This window comes from Sciurus carolinensis, chromosome 6 (assembly GCF_902686445.1).
Source record: "Sciurus carolinensis chromosome 6, mSciCar1.2, whole genome shotgun sequence".
In the NCBI taxonomy this organism is placed as follows: Eukaryota; Metazoa; Chordata; class Mammalia; order Rodentia; family Sciuridae; genus Sciurus; species Sciurus carolinensis.
Genome location: NC_062218.1, coordinates 136,263,942 through 136,277,895, shown reverse-complemented (window position 1 = coordinate 136,277,895; position 13,954 = coordinate 136,263,942).

The following is a 13,954-nucleotide window of genomic DNA, read 5'->3' as shown; positions in this document are numbered from 1 at the left end:
GGGTCCTGGTATAAAGTAGGTGTGTTTTTCCAAATTCTGAGAAACCATAATATTAGAATCACCAAGACACACTTGTTTTAAAAATGAAGATTTGGGGGTTGGGGTTGGGGATGTAGCTCAGTGGTAGAACTTGCATGCTTAGAATGCACAAGGCCCCAGGTTCAATGCCCAGCACTAAACCCAAAAAGGGAGATTTCATTCACTATGTATATGCCATGTAGGGTCTCAGAAAAGACACACAAGAAATTAGTTGCCTCAAGGGAAGGGAACTAGGTGTCTTGGGGAGAGGTGAGTTTCACTTTGAATCCTTTTTAATATTGACCCACATTCATTTTTTTTTTTTAACTTCAAGAAATTGGACATAGCATAGCAACTCCATTGCTGCAGTCAATTGAAAGTCAGGGGTGGGGTTGTGGCTCAGTGGTAGAGTGCTTGTCTGGCATGTGTGAGGCCCTGGGTTCAATACTCAGCACCACATAGAAATAAATAAAATTAAAAGATCCATTGACAACTAAAAAAAAAATTTTAAATCTATCGACAAAAAGGTTTGTAAAATAAAAAAAAGTAAAAGAACAATTGATCTCAAGGAAAAGACAGATTTCTGGGTCCATTCTCAATCTAATGAATCTAACTTTTTGTTTGTTTTTTCTGTTGTTTTTTTTTAACCTAACTTCTTGTAGGCAGGTTTTCTTGCCTTTTAAACAAGTTCTCCAAGTGATTCTTAAGCACAGGGTAAGTTGAGAAACCTGTATAGTAGGGACTCACTAATGAAGCACTGACAAGAAGGAGCCAAGTCAGAAGGGACTGGCTTAACTCTATACTTTCTGGACCAACCCCATGCTCTCTTAAACCTTCCACTCAAGAAAGTCAAGGTGATTGCAAAAATGCGGGATACAGGCTGGGAATGATTCATCCCCACTCATTAATCCATGATTGCCAGTCCAGGTGAGAAAGGACCAGTCACACAGAGTCCTTTGGTAAGTGTGGATGTGTTTGTGAATGTGAGAGAAAACGGATACTTCTGGTTCCAGAGCTGGTCCCAAGGAACCTGAAGCCTCATCCTATTTCAATCAGTTCACACACCATGTAATCAAAAACCACTTGTTCTAAAGAGAACAAATTAAAAAAAAAAAAAAAAAAAACACTTGTTATAGAGAAGGAAGCAAAAGCAGAGAAAGGATTTTCCCAGTATCAAATAGCCACTGAAGAGCAGAGCTCCTGCCATTATAGCCCAGACATTGAATCTTGATTGTGCCCCTCAAATGCAAGGAACATTTTCTGATTGGCAACAATTCCCAGCACACTACCTCCAAGGATACTAAAGGCCTTGAATTAAAGAAGTCTGTATGGAAAAAAAAAAAGTTTTTTGTTTTTTTGTGGTGAAATCATTTCCAGAGGCTCTCTTTTTGTAAAGCATTCACAGAAGGATTCCTATAAGGAAAAGCCCTCTCAGTGCGTGCAAATGAGCCATGAAAGCTCAGAATTCAGTTCATACTCCCTTTCTCAGCCACCTACCCATGGACAAACTCTGGACTTGAGGTCCAACCCAAATAACAGCATGCATGTAAGCTAAGAAGTAATCCAGTCTGCTTGGATAATCTTCTGAATGTGGCCTGCTGCTGTGTCTCCTTTGTCTTGTTCCCGATAGCCACCCTAGAGTCAAACCACCTATTATGTTATCTTGGGTGAGTTACTTCACCTCTTTGAACCTCATCTTCTGTTGAAAGATGTGGGAAGGAGGAGGTGTGTTGATGCCAGAATCAGTTTTCTAAAATGCTGGGGTGGGGGAAGAATTGAGCCAGAGAGGAGAACATTGCAGCTAGCTAGCAGCATGGGTCTCTGAAAAGAGACTCCCATTCCTACCTCACCTAACCCAGCAACAGAGATTAGGATGCCCAGATAAGTTTGGGGGTAGTCTCCCCACTTAACGCATAAGCATCCCATGTCAACATATTATGATGCTCCTGCAATGCTCATAATATGTCCTGAACAACACAGAATATGCCCTTGAACAACACAGAAGTCACTGAATCAGGGAGCAGGTGATCAGGAAGATGCTTCTGAGGTAATAGAGAATACTAAAGTGATAAACTAGCCAGGTGCAATGGCACATGCCTGTAATCCCAGCAGCTGGGGAGACTGAGGAAGGAAGATCACAAGTTCAAAGCCAGCCTCAGCCACTTAGCAAGGTCCTGTCTCAAAATAAAAGGATTGGAGTACTAATAAATAAATAAATAGATGAACTAGACAGTCCAAGCTAGAGACATGGCCCAGATGCACAGCAGAAATGAAGAATGGTAACCTTCTACTGGCAGGGGTGAGATCTGTTCCCTTCCCTAAGCAGTAGAGGAAGATGATGATAACAAAGGACTACACAAACTATGCAGAATGTGACTGTCATCCTGGATATGAATAGAGAGTGAGAATCCTCAACTCGATTGAGTATATCCCTAAAATGACTCAGTAACACACTTACTTGATTGTGCCAGGAAGTGACCTGATTACATTTTTGCTATCCAATAGAAATAAGGACTGTAGAAAGTACTGAAGAAAATAAGAGAACTACTATCTTACTACACCCAAGTCCAAGTATTCTGACTTTAAAATTTCATACAGCCACAGGTGCACAGGAATAATGCAGAACTGTTGCCTCCCACTTGCTGATAACAGCTCATGTCATCTGCAATAGGTGGCTTCCCCCTTGATGAGCCTCAGTCTTGTCTGCAAATTGGAGCTTTACAAGGAGACATCACAGGAAATTTGTGAAAACGTTAGTCATCAAAATGGCTACATTTAAAAGAATGACAATACTAGCTGGGCACGGTGGTGCAGCCTGTAATTCCAGCAGCTTGGGAGGCTGAGGCAGGATTGTGAGTTAAGCAAGGCACTAAGCAACTCAGTGAGACCCTGTCTCCAAATAAAATACAAAATAGGGATGGGGATGTGGCTCAATGGTCAAATGCCCCTGAGTTCAATCCCTGGTACCAAAAATAAACCAATAAATAACAATATCAAGTGTTGGCAGGGATATAGAACAACTTGGAATTTCATATATCTTTCGTGGGAGTACATATTGGTACACTTCGGTAAACTGGAAGTATCTATTCAGTGGTTCAGCAATTATGGTTCTGGATATATACAAATAAGTTATGTCCACCAAAAGATCTGTTTTAAAATGTTCATAGCAGCCAGGTGTAGTGGTGTATGCCTATAATCCTAGTGACTCAGGAGGCTGAGGCAGGAGGATCACAAGTTCAAGGCCTTCTTCAGCCACTTGAGACTTTTTTTTTTTTTTTAAGACCTTTTTTTTGTTTTTAACTGGGGATTGAACACAGGGACACTTTGCCACTGAGTCACATCCCCAGTCCCCTTTTTTTTTTTTTTTTTTTAACTTTGAGACAGGGTCTCACTAAGTTGCATGGGGCCTCACTAACTAAATTGCTGAAGATGGCCTTTAACTTGTGATCTTCCTATCTTGCCCTAGCCTCCTAAGTCCCTGGGATGACAGGAAGGCATGCCTTATATACAATGCTAGAAGCAATGAAGGGGGAGACACCACTTTCATCCTTGGAATCTGATCTGAGACCCTGTCTCAAAATAAAAGTTAAAAAGGGGTTGGCATGTAGCTGAGTGGTAAAGTCCTGGGTTCAATCCCCAGTACCAAAATAAATAAATAAAATTTGCAGCAGCTATATTAGTCCTTTTGTGGGGGGGGGAAACTGCTGGGGACTGAACCCAGGGGCACTGTAACAATTGCAAGACATTTTATTTATTTTGAGAAGGGTGTCACTAAGCTGTGAAGGGTGGTCTCAAACTTTCAATCCTCCTACCTCAGCCTCTTGGGTCACTGGGATTACAAGTGTGCCCCACCCTGCTAGTTCATTTTCCTTGCTATAATAAAATACCAAAGACTGGGTACTAACTATAATAATTCTGGTAGCTAAAGGGCACAAACAGCATGGTGCCCAAGTCCTGGTAAGGGTCCATTGGATGCATCACAACATGGCAGAGAAATGGAAAGGGAACAGGATACACACAGAAGAGGCCAAAAATGTGGGTGGCATTTACAAAATGGTCCATTGGATGCATCACAACATGGCAGAGAAATGGAAAGGGAACAGGACAAAATGGTCCATTGGATGCATCACAACATGGCAGAGAAATGGAAAGGGAACAGGACACACACAGAAGAGGCCAAAAATGTGGGTGGCATTTACAACAACCTGCTCGCCCAAGAATTCATAAGACTAGTATTAATCCCTTCTGAGGGCAGTGCCCCCATGACCTAATTACTTTGAATTAGGTAATTTAAGAGATTAAGGAACCTCTTAAAGGTTCCACCACCTCTGCTGGGTGTGGTGGTGAACACTTTAATCCCTGCAACTTGAGATGCTGAGGCAGGAAGATCAAGTTCAAAGTCAGCAACTTAGCAAGATCCTGTCTCAAAATAAAAAATAAAAAGGGCTAAGGGTACAGCCCAGTGATAGGGCACCCCTGGATTCAATCCCCAGTAACACACAAGCACACACAAAATTCCTCCACCTCAATATCACCACACCAGGGAACACGTTTCCAGGACATGAACCCTTGGGGAATACTCCAAAACCACATCCAAAACATAGTGGCAGCTTTATTCATAAGCATAAAAAATCAAATAACAAATACATCACCCATAAAAACCAATAATCTGTGGTATATTCATATAATGGCACACTAAGTAATAGTGAAAAAGAAACTACTGATATCAATAACATGGATTAATCTCACAATGTTCAATAAAAGCAGCTAGATACAAGAGTACTTATTGTATAAACCCTCTTAAAGACCAAAAAAGAGGCAAAAACTAAGGAGAGGGGAGACAATAATGATTATTACCTTTAGCAGGTGGCAGGTATTGATGAATAAAGTCTCTGGTATGCTAGACAATTTTTAGCTTGATCTAGGTGGTGGTTTCACATGTGCATGCATATATAAAAATTCACTAAACTACAATTATGTTTGTATACTTTACTGCATGTACATCATATCTCAAAAAAAGGGGAAAAGTGACAATGTGATGTTGCACTTAGCATCCTTAGCATAATGCCAGTGTCCATTCCTGAAGGAAACTTGAGCCCCTATAGCCTCTCCTTCACATGGCTGCCCAACCATTCACAGTCAAGGGCAGAGGAGCAATGGGAGATGTTGAGAGGGAAGGCAGAGAATTTCTACAAATCTCTGCACACAGAGAGGACTATTTTCCCATAGCTCAAGTCCAACTTTGGATCTTTATCTTGGACAAAACTGCAGAACTCCACTGGAGGCAACTAGTGTGATACCACCTCTGATGGCCTGTGGACCTCCTCTCAGGGAGCTGCTATGGAAGCTCCAGGAAGAAGTTGCTTATACACTTAACTGGTGGAGATAACTTCTTGATTCATGTTTGTACCCCACACTATCAGAGGTCAGGATCTCCCAGGGCCCAGGCTGGATTGGAGGGTTTCGTCAAAGCAAAGTAGGCCTACCTGAGAAGCAACACTGCTCAAATCAGTGTGCCTATGAGCTTGGTCCTGCTGGGGCAGTGAGGTAAAGTCTCCCTGTATATTACCTTCACAACAACTCTAGGAGGTAATTACTATTACCACATCCATTTTGCAGGAGAAATTGCAAGGTTGAGATGGGTTATGTAACCTGCCCCAGGCCATAACTCAGTAATGTGGGGAGATGAAATTTGAACCTAGGTCTGGCTAACTCACCACAGATAGGTCAGAGCTTCTCAGAAGAGAATGGCCTACACTCTGCTCCACCCCTCTCCAGAGGGGAGATTGTGTGTGCTGAGTGGCCACACTGGGTTCAAATAAAGGCAGGAACAAGGATGTGAATGCTCTACAGTATGGTCCTGGATAACCAAGAATTACCAGGACTGACTGGCTCTGACCAGCAGGTGGTGGAAGAGGCCCAGATGGCTGTCCAAAACGCCTCTTTCCTGAGTCTACCCTTTTCCAGACTGGTCCTCCTGGACTGTCCGGCACTGGGCTAACTTCAGAAGCCACCTCTCCTCTGCAGGATAGTCTTGTCCAGACTCCTGGCCTGGCCCCTGGTGACTGAATACCAGTGCAGCTTGATCTCATGCCCACAGTGTGACCTGGGAACCAGCTTCCAACCCTCGGGGCCACAGTTGCACCTCTGTGAAATGGGGAGTTCAGTAAGTCCTGGCAGCAGGGATAGGGCAGGCTGAGTAAGAACAGGGCAGTGCAGAAGGGCTTCTTCACAGATGAGAAAACAATGGCATGCATGACTTACCAGTTATGTCCCCTTACCCTTCTGCACCCACATGTCACATGGGGTCAGTACACTGGGGCAAAGATCAACAGAAAGGGCAACCTCTGAAAAGTCTGCCAGCCAACCAGCTGCCTGTGGAGTTCCAGGTGGGTTCCTGAGTTGTGTCCCAGGAGCCAGATGGGGGCAAATGGCAGAGGTAAAGTCATGTGATTTGAGTATGTACTACAAGCCAATTGCCAGCCTGTGACTGCCAAGTATCCAGTCAGGGAGGGCTGTCTTGCCAAGGGAACTACTGAGTGCCAGTTGACTTCTCCAGGAGAACCTCAAGTCCAAGCCCATGAGTGCCAGTATGGACTAAGTCAATGAGTGTTTAGCACTCTCTTCCCCACCCTCCAACCCCCACTATAAACAATAGGGTAAGCAAGAGAGAGGGAAAAAAAAGATTTTTGCCCTCAGGGAGCTTACCTTCTAATGAGTGAGATGTAATAAACACAAACAAGAGAATGTTAGGTAGATAAATACTATAAAGAAAACTGGTCTAGAAAGTGAGGGAAGGAATACATCAAAGCATAAACCTGTAAGAAGGCACCAGCAAGAGATGTGAGACACACTCAAGGGTGTGCACAAAAGCTCTAAGAATGAGCTTGGTGTGTTCCAGGAACAGCAAGTTCAACATCATTAGAGCTTAATGAATGGGGGAGAAAATGACGAGATGAAGGCAGAGTAGCAAATCGAGTTTTGGAGGACATCATGAGCAAGTTTGATTTTATTCAGTTTGCATTAAGCAGCCTCAGGGGATGAGGGTAGTAAGCAGCATGAGGCATAATTAGTTCCAGTTTCAAAAGAACACCCTTGATTATGCAGGGAAATGGGCTATAATTGGGGGGAAGTAGCAAGTTTCAGGAAGCTTGGATGAGTGTGGGGGCATGGAGAAGAGAAAAATGTGTTTGGAGGTGTGGTTACAGGACTACACATGGATCAAACAGGTGTAATGAAAACTGCATGAACAGTAGCACAATTTATTGAGACAAGAAAACCCCAGGAGACCTGAGTTGTGGCTCAGTGGTAGAGCGTTTGCCTAGCATGTGTGAGGCAATGAGTTCGAACCTCAGCACCACATAAGAATTCAAAATGAAATAAAGGTTTTGTGTCCATCTACAACTGAAAATATTTTTTAAAAAATGAAAAGGACTGGGACTGTGGCTCAGTGGTAGAGCACTTGCCCCGCACGCAGAAGGCACTGGGTTCAATCCTCAGCACCACATAAAAATAAAACAAAGGTATTGTGTCCATTTACAACTAAAAAAAATATATATTTAAAAATAAATGAAAAGAAAACCCAGGAGTGTGGGAGATCAGAAACTTAGGTTGAGATGCTAGACAAGTGAGTCACATTAAGTAGCCAGCTGGATAACTCTGCAAGCTGAGGGAGAAACTTGCATAAGGACATAAATTGGGGCTTTTTGGCCAGGTGTGGTGGTGCACGCCTGTGATCCCAGCAGCTCAGGCGGCTGAGGCAGGGGGATCACAAGTGCAAAGTCAGTCTCAGCAACTTAGCAAGACCATCTCAAAATAAAATATAAAAAGGGCTGGGGATAAGCCTCAGTGATTAAACGCCCTGGGTTCAATCCCTGGTACATTAACGAATTAATTGGGGGTTTTGGGGCAAATAGATGAGACTGGACAAGATCATTTAGAGATGAGCAGGTGGATAGCTCAGTAGCAGGGTACTTGCCTAGCATACATGAGGCCAAGTTTAATCCCCACTATCAAAAAACAAACAAAAAAACATACAAGGAAGAAATTATCTCCACAAAATTGCTTTGGTCACTCATTTTATTTGATCTTAGCCATGGGTCATGATTGATTATTACTTGGCAATGTGAAAATCACCTTGCTAAATCTCTTTGATTTCAGCAGAGTGGTGTGCTGAGAAAAGAATGTGATATGAGAAAACAGGACAGAACATAATCTTTCTAGTTTTGCTCAGAGGAATGTAGAAGAGGCACAGACACTTAAGGGGAGGAACTGTGAGGTCAAAGGAGTCTGTTTCTTAAGACTGAACACAGAGCCATGTTTGTATGCTCATGGGAATAGTCCAGTTGAGGAGGTTAAGGTTAGAGGTACAGTTGCAAGCTGGTGCCTGGGATGGAAAGAAGAAAGAACATTTGTCTGACTGAGCTTTGAAGTATTAATAAGGCAGTCAAGGTCTAGTGTGGAGGGGCGATATTGTTAACTTGAGACAACTGTGAATCAGTTTTTTGGAAGCCTGAGAAAGGATCCAAGAAGTATAGGGCATTGGGATTGTTTGGCAGTAGCTATGGTCCCTTTGGCATATGTATGGTTTTATCAATTTCTCTAGGCCATGTCCTGTTGTTCACACGTAGGTAACAGGCTCTGGTCAGAATATTTAGGGCCTGGACTACAAAAAGGCTCCCATCTACCATGTTTCCTTACTACTACACCAGAACTCATGCCCCAAGCAGGTGAAGGCACAGATCTCTAGGGATGTTTTCAGGTAATGATCATTGCTGCCCTACAAACTACACTTCTGAAGTTTTTAACTTTCCTCCTGTCCTTTTCCACGTCATTCCTATCTCACTTTTGTGAACAAAAGCATCACCAGGACACTGTCTCACACACACACACACACACACACACACACACACACACACACACACACACATATTCTCAATACTATATAACACCTGGCACATAACAGGTGCTCAGTAAGTAGTTGCTGAATGAGTGCTTGAATCCATTTCTGTTGGTTCTACTAAAGGCTGCTACATTTCAAGACTTCTAACAGAAGCAGCTGATGAAGAAACCTTAAAGCTACAATGACCCACAAAGCATGCCTGGGACCAGGTACCTGTTTCCTTTGCAACTAACATAGTTGTCTATAAGAAAAGGCCATGCTCCTGTGATGCAATTAAATAAAAATGGCTCCCAAGCTCTCCAAGGCTGCCCAGTCATTTGTCCAATTCAAAGTACCTGTGGCATGCCACCAAACCACTCAGCTCAGCTGGTGCCTGGTCATAGCTTACTATCCCATGGATATTACTCAAACACCATGGCAACATCTTCCTGACTCACTCACTGTGCTACCCAGGGAGTAGTGGTCCCTTACTCCAGGCTGAGAGAACTAAGTTTTTTTTGCTAGTCTCATACCCCTTACCCTCACACACACATTCTTGTTTATCCCCTTCCTATTTTGGTCAATTTATTCCTACATCTGATAGCCCCTTATTTCTGAACTTTGCATCAAGACTTGAAGAGCATTCAGAACAAGGCTTGGAATGTCAGAAATCAGGGGGTTCCAGAGTCAGACTTAATGCAAAGACATCAAGTTGAACAACAGATGGGTCTTCAGAAGTCAGGACTGAGTAAATTAATTCAGTGGCCACCTCCCCTCCACCAGGATCCTGCTGAGAGCCAAAGCAGAGCCTGGATTCTGGTGAGGGTGGGAAACACTTTCTGCACTTGTAAGATAATCAGTATAGGACCTAATCTTATGGTGATCAACCCATCCTGGTTTGAGAATTGAAAGCTCTGCTTAAATCCCCAACTCAAGGAAAACCAGGACAACTGGTCACCCTACATTGGAGCTATGCCCACTTATGGTCACATACAAACTGGTGAATTAACTTACATTTTTGCCTCCTTGCTTAACACCTAACCACTTCAAGGGACCCAGTATACTTCCACCAAATCATTTTACTTGTAATTGAAAACTCATATTGATTGGTCACACACACACACACATAAAATCACACAATGATCACAAGGGAAGTTAACAGCACAATCACCCTTCAAATGGGCACACTTGTATATGCTTCTCTATGAAGGTATTCACAACCATTAGTATTAAGTAATTACCTCACCAGAGTAAAACTGGAGATAATCCCTATTGCTTGATTTTACAAATACATAATAAAAGCAGAAAAGACAATTTCTTAGACAAGAGCACATACACAGATCATAGATACGGGTAGTTTTTGTGATGTCATCTTCCATGAACTGGACATCAGACAAGTTTAATTTGCTCTTGGCCTCTGGCTTCAATAGAGTAGGAAAGATGATCAGGTGACAAACGGTGAGCCACTTCCTTCATTACTATCCTTGCCAACCTGAACAGCAGACTAGTTTTCAAAGGTCTCATACACAATCTCAAAAGTTTATCAGAGAATAAAAAATGTCATTCCTCAACTACAAGAACACTCTCAAAACAACTGACCTTTTAAGAGGAAAAGTGGAAATTATTTCACATCAATGTAATCTTACAAGTTGAAGATGGAACACCCCACTCTACATGTGTATTTCTTTAAGGAAACCATGGGTTTTGCTTTCTGATATATTTGGTCAATCCTCTGTAAACATTCTATTATCTTCAGGAGCAACAGGCTGTGGACTGAGTCATTTTCTAGATCAGCCGCAGCCAATTACCTTTTAATCTGGTTCAAATAAATGCCCCTGAGGCAAGTCACTGCATGAAGTTTTCTGAAAGTTAGGGACTCAGAATGTCAACAGCAGAAAATTCCCTGTTCTTCTAAACTGTGTTAACCCAAAAAAATAAAATAATTCATGTGAAGTCTTGCACATGGGAAATACTCAATGCTAGACACTATTCACTATTAAATTATTTCTGCCATTTCAGGACTGAACACCCAGTATTTCCTGCTCTCCTGGTCACTGAATTCAACTCAATCCACTGGAGTAATTGTTATTTCATCACTGAGAGTACTGGAAACATATAAGCTGACTTAGCATGTACCAGCTATTACCTTAAGGATTGTAACATCAAATTCACAGAAGTCACAAATCACTCGCTCTGCATGTTTTAACATACCAAATGCTGTAGACTATCTGCCACTCAGGTTGACATCAGAAATGTTTCCAAAGGGTAGCTTTCAAAAATAATTTCATTTTGAAAATCCACAGATCATCCACTCATATTCCTAGCCCTATTTTAAAAATCGTAGCATCTAGAGGAGGAGGATTTTTCCTAGGATCTGAAGTGAAGTTGGAAAATACAAAGCAATCACTGACTCTATTTTAAGAAAATCCAAAACCAGGGCTAAAATTAAGCGCAAAATATGGTGCAATGGCACCAGGCAGAGGCTATACAAAGTCTCCCAGCACACTGGCCTATTCAGAGGTCTTGAGAATCATCTGTACTGTCATCCCCAAAATCTTTTTTTACAGTTTTGAGACAGGGTCCAAGTTGTTCATGCTGGTCTTGTACTTGTGATCTTTCTGCCTCAGTCTCGACTCATATTTCTTTTTTGTTTGTTTTAGTTATAAATGACAGAATGCATTCTGACTCATTGTACACAAATGGATCAACTCGTATTTCAATTACTGCTTTCCTTTTTGCTTTTATTCTACAATTCAGTCCTCATGCAACTATTGGAAAGAAGTGAGCAGAACCTTGGGATTGTCCTTAAAAAAAATTTTTTTTAAGTTGTAGATGGACACAATACTTTTATTTATTTTTATGTGATGCTGAGGATCGAACTCTGCCTCGTACGTGCTAGGTGAGCACTCCAACACTGACACAACTCCAGCCCTATCTTTAAGTGGCAAATCATTAAAAGGATTAAAATTACAAAAGCAGTTTCATTTTCACCAAATTAGAAATCAACATGTTGCTGGGCATGTGGCACACGCCTGTAATTCGGGCAACTTGGAGCAGGAGTATTAAATTTAAGACTAGCCTCAGCAAATCAGCAAGACCCTGTCTCAAAATAAAAACATAAAAAAAGAGTTGAGGATATGACTCAATGGTTAAGTGACCCTGGGTTCAATCCCAGGAACCAAAAAAAGAAAAAAGAAATCAGTGTGTTTCCAGGAGACAAAGAAAAGAAATGCTCAAGACCAAATGCATTAAGCAGCTTTTTCCTCTGACTGCAGCATTCAACGCACATCCAACACCTTCACTGCTGCTGGAAGAGACTTACCTGGGCTCAAAGCATTGCCTATAGATTCTAATTCTGGTATATTTCACCATACCTTAGTTTTTTCCTGAGACACACTTGGACATACTTGACCAAGGCTCACAAATGACTAGGACTACAAAACTTAACACTAGACTAGCCTCACCTTTAGCCCCCGAGTTCCACTACCACACCAGAGTAGTTCTGGAATCACTACAAAATAATGAGTCTCCTCACAGGCTCCAGGTAAAGGCACTCAACAGTCTTGAACATTACTAGCAGCTTTAATTAGACCTTTCACTTTGGTCTTTCTACTGTTATACAGAGCAAGGAATACTCTCACTTCCTTTTCTGTTACCACAACTCTGGACTTTGATTTCCACTAATGGGAATGTCATTTGCTGGTGGCTGCAGTCTACTTAGAAAGATCTGCTAGGCAGGGGTCCTCCTCAGTGAAAGAGAAAAAAACAAAACACAGATCTATTTAATCATCTCTTTGAAGAACATGTATAGTAGAATCTAGACTTTTTAATAAAAAGTGGTGCAGGCCTGTAATCCAAGCCACTTGGGAGGCTGAGGCAGCCTCAGCAACTCAGTGAAGTACTAAGCAACTCAGTGAGACCCTGTTTCTAGTAAAATGTAAAAAAGGGCTGGGGATGATGCTCAGTGGTTAAGTGCCCCTAGGTTCAATCCCTGATACCCGCCTCCCCCCCAAAAAGTCTTTCCCACTGAGAGTATTCTGTATGGTTGAGACTGTACACCATGGCTGAGGCTATCAAGAAAGATTTCCAGATTTTCAGAGCAGTAAAATAAGCCACAAGCAGTGGTCTGTTGCATTAGTAACAATTGATAAATTTTAACCTATTTACCAGGAAAGCAATGCTTGCAAGCCAAGTGTTGTAGCAGCAGCAGTTGTGCTATTAAACATACATAACAAAAAGCAAAAATAGAAAGCTCAAACTATGATTGAAACAGAGATCATCAGGCATGCCCAAATATATTTACAATCTTGATAAAGATCATTTACTAGAATACAGGTAAAACTGTGATGGGAAAAAACCTAAAAAAAAAAAATTATAAAGGGTAAGAAACAAAGAATGTGTGAGAACACTTAAGGCTTTAACAAAAAAGTTTTAGTTCATGGGAAGAGAACCCATCTCAACATAAGTCTATTAAAACTGTGCAGGCCCATTTCTAGGAAAACATTTATGGTTGAAAGGGAACACTTATACCGACAGGTAAAAGTCACTATGGAAACAAATCAAAGAGTTATACAGTGCATTTTAATTATTTACCAAAACCTATAAACCACCACTACCCATTAACCAAGTAATCCAGTTTTCTTAAATTTGTAGTTGGAAAACAGCAGTGGGTTCTTAACCCTAAATATAAATCAGAATCACCTGGGTCCTCCTTCAAACAATTAAAATCAGAACCTTCACAGGCATCAAGACTGAGAACCATGGAAATACTTATCCCTGTCCAACTAAGTCAATGTTTAATATGCAGCCCAGGGGGAAAATTTTTCATTTGTGAGGAGGGATGAGGAAAGTTTAACACTAAGAACATGATAGGAGCAAACAGTTCTGATGTGCTATTGCACAACAAGGTTGACTATGGGTAACAATAACATACATTTCAAACATCTCAAAAATCTACAAGAAAGGATTTTGAAAGTTCTTACCATAAGACATGATAAATGCTTGAGATAGATATGCTTGACCCATTAAGTCCCAAGTTTTCAATTCTGCAAATAT